General features: G+C 40.0%; 1 protein-coding gene across 2 annotated transcripts in view; it reads right to left on the bottom strand.

Moving 5' to 3' along the window:
- The window catches only part of NELL1 (NEL-like 1 (chicken)), a 690,112-nt gene that overhangs the window by 35,905 nt on the left and 640,544 nt on the right, over positions 1-13,663 (bottom strand). The window lies entirely within an intron of this gene.

The following is a 13,663-nucleotide window of genomic DNA, read 5'->3' on the forward strand; positions in this document are numbered from 1 at the left end:
CAAAAAAGAGAAACACATGTCTTTTGCAGCAACTTGGATGGAGCTGGAAAAGATCATGCTTAGTGAGATAAACCAGAAAGAGAAAGAAAAATACCGGATGGTTTCACTCATAGCAGGAGTATAATGGACCAGGTGAGAACATAACAAGAATAATGAACAACCAGAGACATTTTGTGGGGGTGGAGTAGGGAATGGGATCAAAATGGGGGTTGGGGGGCAAGGAAAGTGCACGGGATTATGGTGATGGCACATGGGTGACTTGGTGATGGGAAACCCACAGGGATTACAATTGAGATGGAAAAAAAATGTACAAAATGATGTAAAAATAAACTTAGAAAATTAAAAATATATATATATACCAAGAATGATTGTTGTTTTGTGATGGGTGTAAAGGTAAAGAGATGCTTCCTGAAATCCAGATGCTTTGATCAGGGGGAGGAGGTACACACAGTCATCCTTCACACCCCAACAAATGGCACTTTCTTCCACTCCTCACATGCAAACACATGTATTTAGCAAGCATCTTGCTCTCAGAAATTTCAGTCTCCATCACTCAAATGCATATTGCCTGTATTACAAGGAAACATGAAAAAGTGTTGTAAGAAGTTTCAAAGTATCACAGTATTTCCTGATGTTTATGAGTCACAAAAATGTGATGTCATTTCATAAAAATAAATATAACAGGGTCACTTTTATATGTTTGTTATTTACCTCCAAAAATGGCAGGTAGTTTCTATTTACTATTTGGTTTCTACGTTTGTTCTTTACATATGTTTATTTATTCTTTATTTTTTTAAAGATTTTATTTATTCATGTATACAGAAATGATGTACAACCAGAGGTGTAGGGGTAGTGAGAGGATTCACCAGAAACAAAGTGGGGAGCAGAACAGGCAGATCAACAAAGTATACTGCTGAGGGGATCAGCAGGGGAGACAGAAGATGTCTATGGCACCATGTGGATCACCTCCTGGATGGGTCAGCTCCCAGGCAGGGGATGGAACTCGCAATGAAGTGGCCACAGCTTGAAATAGCTTTGCAGTGCAGTGCTCCAACCTACTGCACAACCAGGGAGGGCCCTGATCTTTAGGTATTTTTTTTTTTTAAGATTTATTTATTCATATGGAACTGGGGTACAGGCCAGAGATGTGGAGGGTGAGAGGCTTCACCAGAGACAGAGAGGGGAACAGAACAGGCAGATCTACAAAGTACGCTGCTGAGGGGAGCAGCGGGCAGGTTAGGAGAGGTCTGCCACGCCATGTGGATCTCCTCCAGGGCAGGTGGGAGTCGAACTTATGTGGAAGTGGCTTTAGCTTCTTAGTGCTGTGCTTTAACCCGCTACACCACCAAGGAGGGACCGATCTTTAGATATTTTTAATGTGGCAAGTAGGCAGCATAAAATCATAGTTGTAATTATCTCCAATGAAGAATCTCTTCTGTACATTTTCCTTTTCACGTCACTACACAGCTAACTACTCAAGTTTTTTTCCATAGGTTTTGTCCTAAGCAGAACACTGAATCCTATTTGAGATTTACAGTGAATTTGCTATCAAAATCCATGTACAAACAAATCTTTGGATTCTTGCTAATTTTTAGACTTGAGTTGCATAAATTTCTATTCATCTGGTCTCCTCCTCATATTTTCTACTTGGCACTTATAAGAATCAATCAAGTTCTTTTTATCAATTCTTATTTTTTAAGGAGATACTGGGTATTTCACATTGATTGTAGTGAAGTAGTGGTTTATGTTATAGTTGGATTTTATCTTGTCTAAGGATTTGTAAAGTGAGGGGGTGGAATCATGAGGAATTGTTCAATGTTTTCATTCTTTCAAAATTCACTGTGCTCACATGTCCTTTAATTACAGATATGAACATATACAGCTCTTGTCTTATACTTATTAGATCAGGGAAAACTGGAATGAAAGTGATGATCACAGCTAAGTACATGGACTTTGGGGACAAACATAACTTCACACTCCTGGTCACCAATACATCAATATGTTTTGTTTTCTCATCAGAAGATTGGGACTAAAAAGTCAAATTTCTTACACAGTTTACCAGTAAAACTCAATCAAAACATATAATTTCTCTTATGGTATAGGATATTACCTTTATGAGTCACTACTAATAAATCTTAAGAAAGAAAGGAATGAATTTATAATCAAGAAACTAGTTAGGACTGAGAATTTCTTGATATTTAAAAATATTTGTTGAGATAATTATAACATTGCAAAATATCCAGAAATAGAGTTGTGACTCTAAAATACATATCCCATAGAAACATGAATTTTCTCCCAATTGATATAAATTTTAAGGAAGTAGAAATCATTAACAAATTAAACACAAACTGATTATTATCTAATATTAGCTGACTACTAGGATTTTACTAAATCTAGTATGCGTAAGCCTGATTAAGGGAATTATAAAGATAAATAAATGAAATTCTCTGGTAGCAAGAGGTTAGTTCTTCCATGTCCTCTTCCTGGGGTGCCATAGGCTATGTGGTGAGTACAACTCCTCTACAGATGAGTGATTCCACATGACTGACTCTAGCTCCAGTGCCAGAAGTAATTAATTCCATTAAGATTGAAGGAAAGTAACTTGGGCAAACTCCCACATTATTTCTACCTGCCCGTCGCAGGCTACCATACTGGGAAACCTTAGTATAAAATAACAGATTTTATCTGCCTGGCTCCATATTAGACTATATAGAGTGGAATCCTTCCACAAAGCTGAAGCTGCCACAGACTCTGAATATTCTACAGTCTGAGATTGCTTTATTGCTATAGCCAGCAATATAGCTTTATTTCCTATTTTGATAGGCCCCTTTTCAAATTAAGGGGGAAATCTGTTCTCTGCTGAGAACTCATGCAGATACAATTTCTAGAAACAAACACTAGCAAGGAAAAATATCAGCACTGATCACTGATTTTTTAAGCAGTTAAAGCAGTGGGAGAAGTTTTATCATAAAAATCAAGAGTCAAGGTAATGATAAGGATATGCTTTCTGCTATGTATTTTATGGTTTCCAGTTTTATGTATTAGTCTTCCATTTTGAATTAGTTTTTGTGTATGATATAAGATAGTGTACTATATAAGATAGTGGTCTGATTTCATTCTTTTGCATGCAAGTTCTAGTTTTCCAACACCATTTATTGAAGAAGTTATTATTTTTCCATGCTAAGCTTTTGATACTTTATAGATTTCATGGTTTCTGAGGTAACTAGATGAATACAGTAACTCTTTGATGTTGGTCAGAGTGATATCTTTGTGGACTTGTCTGCAGTGGCAAGCCAGACAAAAGCAAAACTAAGCAAACATGGCTACATCAAGCTAAAAGGCTTCTGCACAGCATCAATCATCACAATAAAAGGCAGTTCATGCCTGTAAGGTCCCAGCACAGTTCCAGCCATACCAACGAGGCCCCTACTGGCACCAATTAAGCTCAAGCTCCAGGTCTCACAGTGCCTCACATTTAAGACTGCCAGCAGCCTCAGCTACTCCAGGGCCCTCCCTCCTAGCCACTAGCCAAGTGCCATGCATTTAGCAGACTGCCCTTCTCTTGACAATGCGGCTACTGCTGGCCCAGTGTGGAAGGTATATATGGCAAGTAGCCTAAGATGCACCTTCACCAATCTAGTCTCCAGTAAATGTTGCTGGGGAAACTGGATGGCTACAATCAAAAGAAATTAGATCTGTAACAGCATATACCTGTAACAGCATATACTAAAGTTAATTCAACATGAACTAAAGACTTGAATATAAGACTTGACACTATAAAATACATAGAGAAAAGCATATGTTACCTCTGATATTGTTCTTCGTGGTGTTTTGTGGATTTGTCTCCAGCATCTAAAGAAAATCCAGACAAGAGACTACATCGAAATAAAAAGCTACTGCATGGGAAAACAAACTATCAAACTGAGTGGGAAAAGATATTTTTTTTTTAAAGATTTATTTATTTATTCATACAGAACTGGGGTACAGGCCAGAGGCTCAGGGGCGGCGAGAGGCTTCACCAGAGACAGAGTGGGGAGAAGAACAGGCAGATTGACGAAGTACACTGCTGAGGGGAGCAGCGGGCGGGCCAGGAGAGGTCTGGCTCGCCATGTGGTCTCCTCCCGGGCAGGCGGCAGGCGGGAATCGAACTCATGCGGAAGTGGCTTCAGATTCTCAGTGCTGCGCTTTAACCCGCTGCGCCACCAGGGAGGGCCAGGAAAAAGATATTTTTTAACCATAAATCAGACAAAAGGATTAAATCTAAAATAGGTTTAAAAAATCCTATAATTCAACAACAAAATAACACACAGCTCGACTAAAAAATGAGCAGGCATTTCAGCACAGAGTATAGGCAAATGAACAATAGCACATGAAAAGATGTTCTCCAGGCTCTCCCTGATGTCACAGTGGGTTAAAGCACAACACTAAGAATCTAAAGCCACTTCCGCATGAGTTTGATCCCCCTCCCAGGAGGTGACCTACATAGCGTGGCAGACATCTGATCTGTTTGCTGTTCCCCTCAGCAGTGTACTTCATCAGTTTGCCTGTTCTGTTCTGCTCCCCACTCTGTCTCTGGTGAGTCCTCTCACTACCCTTGCACCTGTGGCCTGTACCCCAGTTCTTTAAAAAAAAAAAAAAGATGTTCTCTATAACTTATTGTTATTATTATTATTATTTCTGAGCTTCAGTTTCCTTGTCTCTTCATAGGGGATGACATTGCCTAGCTTGTAATGATACTTTAAGGATGATATGAGATCAATGTAAAGCTACTCTACAATGCTGAGCATCAATTCATTAGACCTGTACCAATTACTGGTCTCCAAATTTTAATTTCCACTTGGCCAGGGAGATGGTAATGTCCAAACCAAGACAGTCTACTCTCCAGGTTTCAATTCCTCACATGGAAATTAACAGTGTTATATAATACATGCCACATAATACATGGGGAGTGAACTCGCACCGATCTCCCCTAGATAGTGAGAGATCTGTTCTTTGTGCTTAGGCCTTCACCTGCTACTAGCCAGCTGAAGGACAGCTAAAAGGTTTCAGTCACCACATTGTACTCCAGATTCCTTATTAGCCAAATTTCAATTAAAAAAAAATGCTTTGTTTGTGAGATTAACCAACAAAGCACAATAAGATATGACTGAGATCTGGAAAGTCTATTAATTGCAACACAAAATATACGGTGACTTCATTATTACTGTTTCTCCTTTTAAGTCCTGATTAGTAACTGGTTTTGGTCCATTAAACCGAAAGGTGTTTTCTGTTAATAACGGTGTCAGTCACATGGGTAATCTGGCTCTCTGCCTTGTGTCAATCCCTTTCTTTATGCACTTTGCACAAGAAAGTCAGTCTCTTGAGGGCTGTTCTTTTCTCATGTTAGAGCCGAAGTCTTTCATTTTGTCTATATATTTTCTAAACAAGTCTTTCAAAATTCTTCCATTAAAAAATTATTTGTGCTTCGTCTTTAGTCTGGAGGTAATCTGATTAGTGAACTTCATAACACAACAGTAGTAGCTACACAAAATGAAACAGACTTAAACAATGAAAGGAGAACTAAAGAATATATATATATAAAAAAAAAATCAAGCGGCTCACTATGTGACCCAATGTCATTGGAGCCTCTAAAGAAGCAGCAGAGAGGAAAAAATTTAGAGATATATTGGCTAAAAATAATCCATATGTGTCAAAATCCATAGCAAACAGTCACAGTAAGCTTAATGAGCCACAAGTAGAAGAGACACAAAGAAAGGAACATGCAGGCACATTATAATCAAACTTTCCCCAAACCATGAGAGAGTGAAAAATCTGCAGTAGTCAGAGAGAAAGTAAAAAAAGACATGCCATATACAAATGAACAAAGATAAGAATGTTAACATATTTCTGCTGTGAGCAAGGGAAAAGACAGTGAAGTAAGTGTTTAAATCACTGAGAGGGAAAAAAAAATCCTGTCATTTTAAGATACTATGCCTAGCAATAATACTTTTTAAATATTTATTTATTTAGACATACAGAACTGGGCTACAGGCCAGAGGTGCAGGGGTGGTGAGAGGATTCACCAGAGACAGAGTGGGGAGCAGAACAGGCAGATCAATGAAGTACACTACTGTGGAGAGCAGCAGATCACCTCCAGGGCTGGGCATTGAACTTGCACTGAAGCAGCCACAGCTAGCTTACAGTGCTGTATCCTAACCCACTGTGCCACCAGGGAGAAGCTAGCAAAAATAATTTTATTAAATGAAGTAAAATCAAGGAATTACAGACTCCTAAAACTGAAGGAAATCATCTCTGTCTTTTCTACCTCCTCAGACAGAAGGAAAATGTTAAAATATGAAAGCAGGATGTACACAAAATATGAACACTGGAAATATCTACGTGATATTTTCTGTAATATGGAAAATTATGTGTTTGTATTAACAATGTAACATTTTCTCATTTAAATCTCTTAAAAGGAGTTTGACTGTTTATACAAAAATGATTTGAGGTTTAAAATGTGAAAGAAAATACATGTCAATAATAGCATAAAGTCCAGTAGGAAGGAAATGGAAGTAGAGTATCAGATGCTTATACATAAGTTAAAGGTGTATACTGTAAGCTCAAAAGAAATGCACCAAGTAAAAAGATTTAGGATAAGGAAATAATGGGAATAAAACTGAAACATAACATTTACCTATTCAAAAAAAGATTTTAGAAATGGAAGGAAGAACAAAAACCTGATGGGACCAATAGAAGACCAACGGAAACACGCAGACATAGCCTGATCATAGTAGTAACTATACTGAGTGTGATGCTCTATACCTTCAGAATTCTACATGCAGCAAAACTATGTTTCAACAAATAAAGCAAAGTATATTTTCAGCTAAACTGGAATAGAAACTCAACAGGCTGACCCTACAAGAAATGCTAAGGAAGGTTCTTAAGACTGAAGGGGAAACAAACTGTAATAGATGGTGTCTCAGATCCACTAGAAAATGAAGCTCAGTGTCAGCAATAAATATGTAAACTATTACAGCTATATTTCTTCCAATTTCCTTAAGATGCAAATGACTAAATAAAAAAGTTGTTAGATCACTGTATATATAACAAATGGCAGCAATAGCAAAATGGACAGGGAGCAGCTAGAAGGAACTAAACTGAAGTTTAGTCTTCCTGTTAGTCTCAGTTTTTATAGTTGTATTAAAAATAAATTTACTAAATGGCAAAGGCTGTCAAAACAGGCAACAAGTAAGACCCAATTATCTATTGTTAATAGATGCAGACAAAAATACACACAAAAAATTATCAAAGCAATACAGGGGAAGATTTAGTATGCAGACATGAACAAGGAGGAAGCTATAACAACTGTAAGTCTTTTTGGTTTTGACGAAGGTAAAATTGACATAATTCTAATACATCAAAACAATGACTTGATATATGTATATACTGTGAACATTTATAACAGGAAATAAAAAACCTTCATAATTAAGGAAAGTTAGCAAAAAAAAAAAAATGGCATAAAAGACTCCATTTACCAGGGCCATATAACTATCTAAAATACTTAAAATTTCACAATAGATGAAAAAAAAACAAAGAACTAAAGGGGAAAATAAACAAACCTAGAAATGTTAATTTTTACTTTAGACTATCTAGACAGGAATTAATCAGTCAGAATGTAGTAGGCAGGACTGTCTCTGCCACTGGCTGATCATTATACCCAACCAGACCTTTTCTTCTTGCAAAGGGGAATGGAGCTGCCTGGCATGGAGGAAACACACGCCTGTCAGATTCACTCCACTCTGTGAGCGATGGAGGACACACTAGCCTTTTGGTGTCATGGACACGCTTAGCCAACCAGAGCTACCGATGAGGAAGTTTCTTGTCATGAGATATAACTAAGGATTTTTTTTTAAGTCACAATGACTTGAGTTCACTGGTATTTGTAGCCAAAAAATTACTATTACTCAACAAAATATTTCTATCCCTATTTTACAGATAAGTAAACCAAGCCCCAAGAGAGTAAATAATTCTATATGGCAATGTATGTGAGGCTCATTACGGTAAGATGCAAACTGGTTTTCCCTGGTTCTAAAAGGTCAGGAGGCTATCCCAGTTTTAAATAGGAGACACTTGTCCCTTTCATCCAGCTGCAGCCCCGGTGATCAATGGCCAGAACAACAAAATGGCCATGTTTTACTTTTTCCTTGTTCCATTATATCTAATCCCAAGTATCTTTATGGATTTAAGAATCTTTGCTTAAGCATGAATGATGCTTTAATTTCCTGCTTAACAGGAGAAACACAATGGCTTTTAATTTATTGCTGCAAAAAGATAAACCTCTCTCTTCAAGAAGTGGTCCACTTTGAGCATTCCCATAATCTGTGTTATTCAGGGATGATATTTATGCAGACATGATAAATAAGGTAATTTCCCTCCAAATAAAGCAAAGAGTCTCTAGCCCCCAATAAAAAAAAATGAAGAATTTAAGTAAGTCACTTTTTTAGAAAGCTTCACCATAATTCTGTCACCATCTGATTACATGCAGAGAAAAATTATTTTATGTTGTGTAATGGTAGACAAGCAGCCATCATAATGAAAACGCTATTCTGGAAAAATAAAAGCATTTGTCAAATCCACAAAGTTTTTTAATTTGTGTTTTTGTAAGTGAAAAAAAGAACAGTGCCTCCCCCACCCCCCTCTCTGTGCGATAGAGAAGCAATTCAGTAGGAAATAATATGCACTTGTAAGTCCATACACATAAGTTTATTGCCTAACTAGCTCCCAGGGACATTGCTAGATGCTGAAAGATAAAGAGGAGAATAAGCATTTTTTTGTGTCTGTTCATTACCAGTCATTATGTATTTTAGTCTCCATGAGAGCCCTGAGAAATTTAACTTTATCTCCCCCCACCCTCATTTTACAGATGAGAAAGCCCAGGATATATGTCACGTTCACGAGGCCACAGGACGGGACACAACAAGTTGAGGTTCAAGTCCAGGCCTTAATGGCAGGCGGCACTTCTACAGAGCCACACTGCTGCTCTCTTCTGACTGCTTCTGTGAAATCACAAGAGAACTCACCTAGTCTCTTCTCTTGAGGACCTCACAGTCTGTAGAAGGAGACAGACACAGAGGCCCACACCCCATAGGGAGGGGAAACTCAGTGCCAACTAAACAGAGCACAACAGCATTTCTGGAGACACGCCCAAAGGCAGGTCCACAGGAACTTAGAGCTCCCCTTGCTGCTTCCCTCCCGCATGCAGCAAAGTAGGGCTGCCAACCTACCTCTGTCACCTCTAGAGAGTGTGCTGGCTTCAGATGCCAAGTCTGACCATGGATTTTCCTGGGACATTTGATGTGAAGCAATGCTTTGTACACCGCTTAGGGCACAAGCTTAGGGCTGCAGAGACACGGGATCATCTCTCACATGCTTTCACCCTATCTTGTCGGATGTTCGCTCCCCCACAGTGAATTGGGCTTGTTAGGGTTCAAATTCCCCCTTAAAATAATGTGCTGAGGCCCTCCCTGGTGGCGCAGCAGGTTAAAGCACAGCACTGAGAATCTAAAGCTGCTTCTGCATGAGTTTGATTCCCGCCTGCCCCAGAGGTGACCACATGGTGTGGCAGACCTCTTCTGACCACCCACTGCTCCCTTTAGCAGTGTAACTTCATCAATCTGCCTGTTCTGTTCCCCAATCTGTCTCTGGTGAAGCCTCTCGCCACCCCTGAGCCTCTGGCCTGTACCCCAGTTCTGTATGCACAAATAAATAAATCTTATAAAAAACAAAACAAAACAAACAAACAAAAAGTCCTGAATGTAAGGCTCAAGAGAAACTGCTCAAGGTGAGGTCCAGCTGAGGTCTTCTGACTCCCAGCTGTGTTCTCTGCAGCCTACTAGACTAACCATTCTATCTTTAAAGAGAGAAAGGACAGGAGTTAGTGACACCGAGGAAGTTTCCCTCAAAGAGAATTAGTTAACATACAGTGGTGGGATTTGGATTCCTTTTGATGTTCCTATAGGTTCTTTGTTCATCTATTAAGCTTTTATTCATCTTGTGTTATTTGTTTGTTTGTTTACGAGTTGGGGTGTAGGCCAGAGGCCTAGGGGGTGAGAGGATTCACCAGAGGCAGAATGGGCAAGAGAACAGGAAGCTTATTGAAATGCAATGTTGAGGGGAGCAAAAGGAGAGGTCAGCTACAGCATGTGGGTCACCTCCTGGCCAGGGATCAAACTCATATTGCAGTGGCTGCACACAGATTCATAGTGCTGAAACTGAACCCCTTGTGCCACCGAGGAGACCCTTCTGTTTTTTGTCTTTTCACTAATGTTCGATAAGCTACTTCCACTGATCTCTCTTATTCTTCCTCTCTGACTTTCACCAAAGGCTGAGATTTTTCAAAAGCAAGTAGCAACCCAGAAGCCACTGTGTATAGAGGGCATTGTGAAGGCCAGTAGCATAAAACCAATTAAAGTGTCTCAAGTATAATTAAAAACAAATGGGCCTTCCCTAGTGGTGCAATGGATTAAGGTCCAGAACTGTGAGCTAGCAGCAGCCTTTTCAGTGTGAGTTCAATCCCCAGCCCCGGAGCTGACCCACATGGTGCAGCAGACCGCTCCTGTCTCACCCGCTGCTCCCCTCTGCAGTGCACTTCATCGATCTGCCTGTTCTTCTTGCCACTAAGCCTCTGGTGAATCCTCTTGCCGCCCCTGCACCTCTGGCCTGTACCCCAGTTTTGTATGCAGAAATAAATAAATCTTTGAAAAATAAACAGGAAAGAGGAATTATTAAATAGTATGTATCCCTCCGCAAGATTATCAAGGAAAGCTAAAGTCAGTTTTCAGAGCGGCCAGCCACTTCTTTGTTTCCTTGCCCTCATCCCTACCTCACTCCAAGCTACCAGAAACCTTTCTTTGGAGAAGCACTCGCTCATGCACTGCCATCATCCATGATTATCACTTTTATCACTTAACCTCTGACTTCTCTTAAAGACACTGGCCAACGAACAGTGGTAAGATGGCACAAGACTGGATAACGTAAAAAGAATAGTTTTCTAAGAAGGGCTTTTCTGTCACAAAGAAGATTGTGTGAGCCCCACACCTATTTCTGCAACCTTGGAATAAGGGTGTGGGCCACCCTAGGGCAGGAAACAGCCACGAGGGATGGCTCCGCTTGGCAACAGAGTTATAGCTGACAAATGGATTAAATGCCAGCAGCAAAACCCTGAAAATATCATGGGCAATTTTGGCATCTATCAAAAAATCTGATATAGCAACAATGAACCCATGTTGCCACCTGGCAAAGCAGGACAAGAGCATGGCACCACTTTTATGTGGTGCCCAGACCCCCCCATGGCTCTGCAGTTCATACTTGGCCTGATATTGGCTTGACAGACAAGCGACACCCACCTGAAGAGGCTGATCTCACGACAAGAAACAAGTCAAGATCAATGACCATTTTCTATGGGGTTGCCTGTTGTTAGATTTTTACCTTGTACCTTTTATACAAGCCTTTTTATATCCCAAACATACATAGTTAGACATCATAAGGTAGAGGTTTTAATGAATCATTTACATGAACAATATCTATTATATTAGTTCTGAGAAATCTCGCTTTGAGTCATGTACCATTATATGTTCTAACTAAACAATGTTGTCGGGTCAATTGTTCGCCATTAAGTTGTTTACAATTAAAGGTGATAAAGTTTTATGACCTTATTTTTGTTAAGATGATACCTAATATAGTGGAAATTCTAATATGTCATGATCAATGTGCTTCATGCTGTGGGTTGTGGGTGCCTGTTACCAGCACCCCCACATACTCAGCAGGCCCTAGAAGTATTTTTAAATTCATATAGTTTGGGATTAAATCGATAGTGTTCCTTTCTTTGATGTATGGTTTTAAAGCAGAGACAATAATTCTTACTCATTCTTACTCATAGATGTTTTCTGTAACTATTAAAAAATGGGATACCATGTGTAATAGGTGGTCTTCTTTTATCCTCCTTTTCTTATTAGGGTTACAAAGGTCAACAAGACCTATTCCTTCTTATTAGGGAGTCATAGATCTAATGGAAACAAATACACATATAATTAAAATATTAGATAATGTTATAATACAGTCATCATAACAGTAAAATCAAAGCCACAGGAGCCTCTCTGGTGGAACAGGGCGTTAAGCCTCGGCACTATGAGTCACTGAAGCACAAATTTACTCCCAGGCCAAGGAGGTCACCCATATAGCACAGCAGACCTCTCCATAGCCACCTGATCTCCCCTGAGCAGTTTATTTAGTCAATCCACGTGTTTGCTCCCCATTCTGTTTCTGGCAAATCCTCCCACACATCTGGCCTGTACCCCAGTTTCTTCTATGTAAAAATAATTAAAAAAAAAAAAACAACTGCAAAGTCACCCGAAAATTCTGTGATGGCAGACTCTCTGATAACATGAATTCAGATACAGTGTGCTGCAGAAGGCACTTGGCTCTCATTTACTGTGTAGTCCTTATTCTCAATGTGTTTATCTCTGGGGAGATGGAACGAGAAGGGAGTGCAAGACCAGCAAGGAAACAGGAGGTGGCTCTGCATTGGAGATGAGAATGGTTCCCAAGTGTCTAATACTCTCTTAGCTCCCTCTTCTGAGATGAACAATCCCCAAGGCACACAGACTCATTAGGGCACTTCTGTAACAGCTGCTTGTTCTCCTCAAGGCCTGAAGCTCCTCAATGTGATGTTGCTGCCTGAGGGAAGTCACCACCAGATGGCACCAAAGAGCAAGAAGGATGGGATGGATTTAGCTCTGGAACAGATTCACCTGGGAAGGCTCAATTCAGTCATTTCCTTACCCTCTGAGAAAGGAACCTTGCATTTCACAAAATGTAACAGTTGAGGTGCATTTTCTCTAATGCGTGGCTTTTGAAGTACTGGATTTCAGTAGAAGCTTTGAAATATAGTATAATTCCCTGTAACATCCAGCCCTTCTTCCTCATCCAAGTAACTCTCCTTTATCTTACTATACACCAGGCATGCTGGCTTTTCAAATCCATGGTCTTGGGAGACTTTACTGGCTGTTTTCTCTACTTAGGACTTTCTTAATATACACTACCAGCTCCTTCTATTATTTAGGACTTAGGTCAAATCTCAATAAATCTCCTACCCTGACCACTGATTCTGAAGTGGCTTCATCTCTCCAGTCTCCTTTCCATTAACCTTCCTTTCCCATTAGTCAGTACCTGACATAAAGTACCATATGTCGGAGTACTGTGTGCCTTCCTCCACTAGACCATAAACCCACGAGGGCAACACTTTTCTGTGTTGTCACCATGCACCCACATTTCAGATTTGCTGGTGAGCATGGTAAGCTTTTTGGATATCTACTTTAAGTCAGTGTCTGGATGTTACTATGGCAGGTACTATAGAAAAAGTAGTAAATCAAAGGAAAAGTCTAACTAAGAGTGATGTCATAACCGAGGTGTGTCAGTACCTCCCTGGTAGCACAGCGGGTTAAAGCACAGCACTGAGAATCTAAAGCCGCTTCCGCATGAGTTCGATCCCCACCTGCCCCTGAGGTGACCACATGGCGTGGCAGACCTCTCCTGACCCACCCGCTGCTCGCCTCAGCAGTGTACTTCGTCCATCTGCCTGTTCTGTTCCCCACTCTGTCTCTGGTGAAGCCTCTCACCGCCCCTG

This window comes from Condylura cristata, unplaced genomic scaffold (assembly GCF_000260355.1).
Source record: "Condylura cristata isolate star-nosed mole 26May11 unplaced genomic scaffold, ConCri1.0 scaffold00015, whole genome shotgun sequence".
NCBI classification, from domain to species: Eukaryota; Metazoa; Chordata; class Mammalia; order Eulipotyphla; family Talpidae; genus Condylura; species Condylura cristata.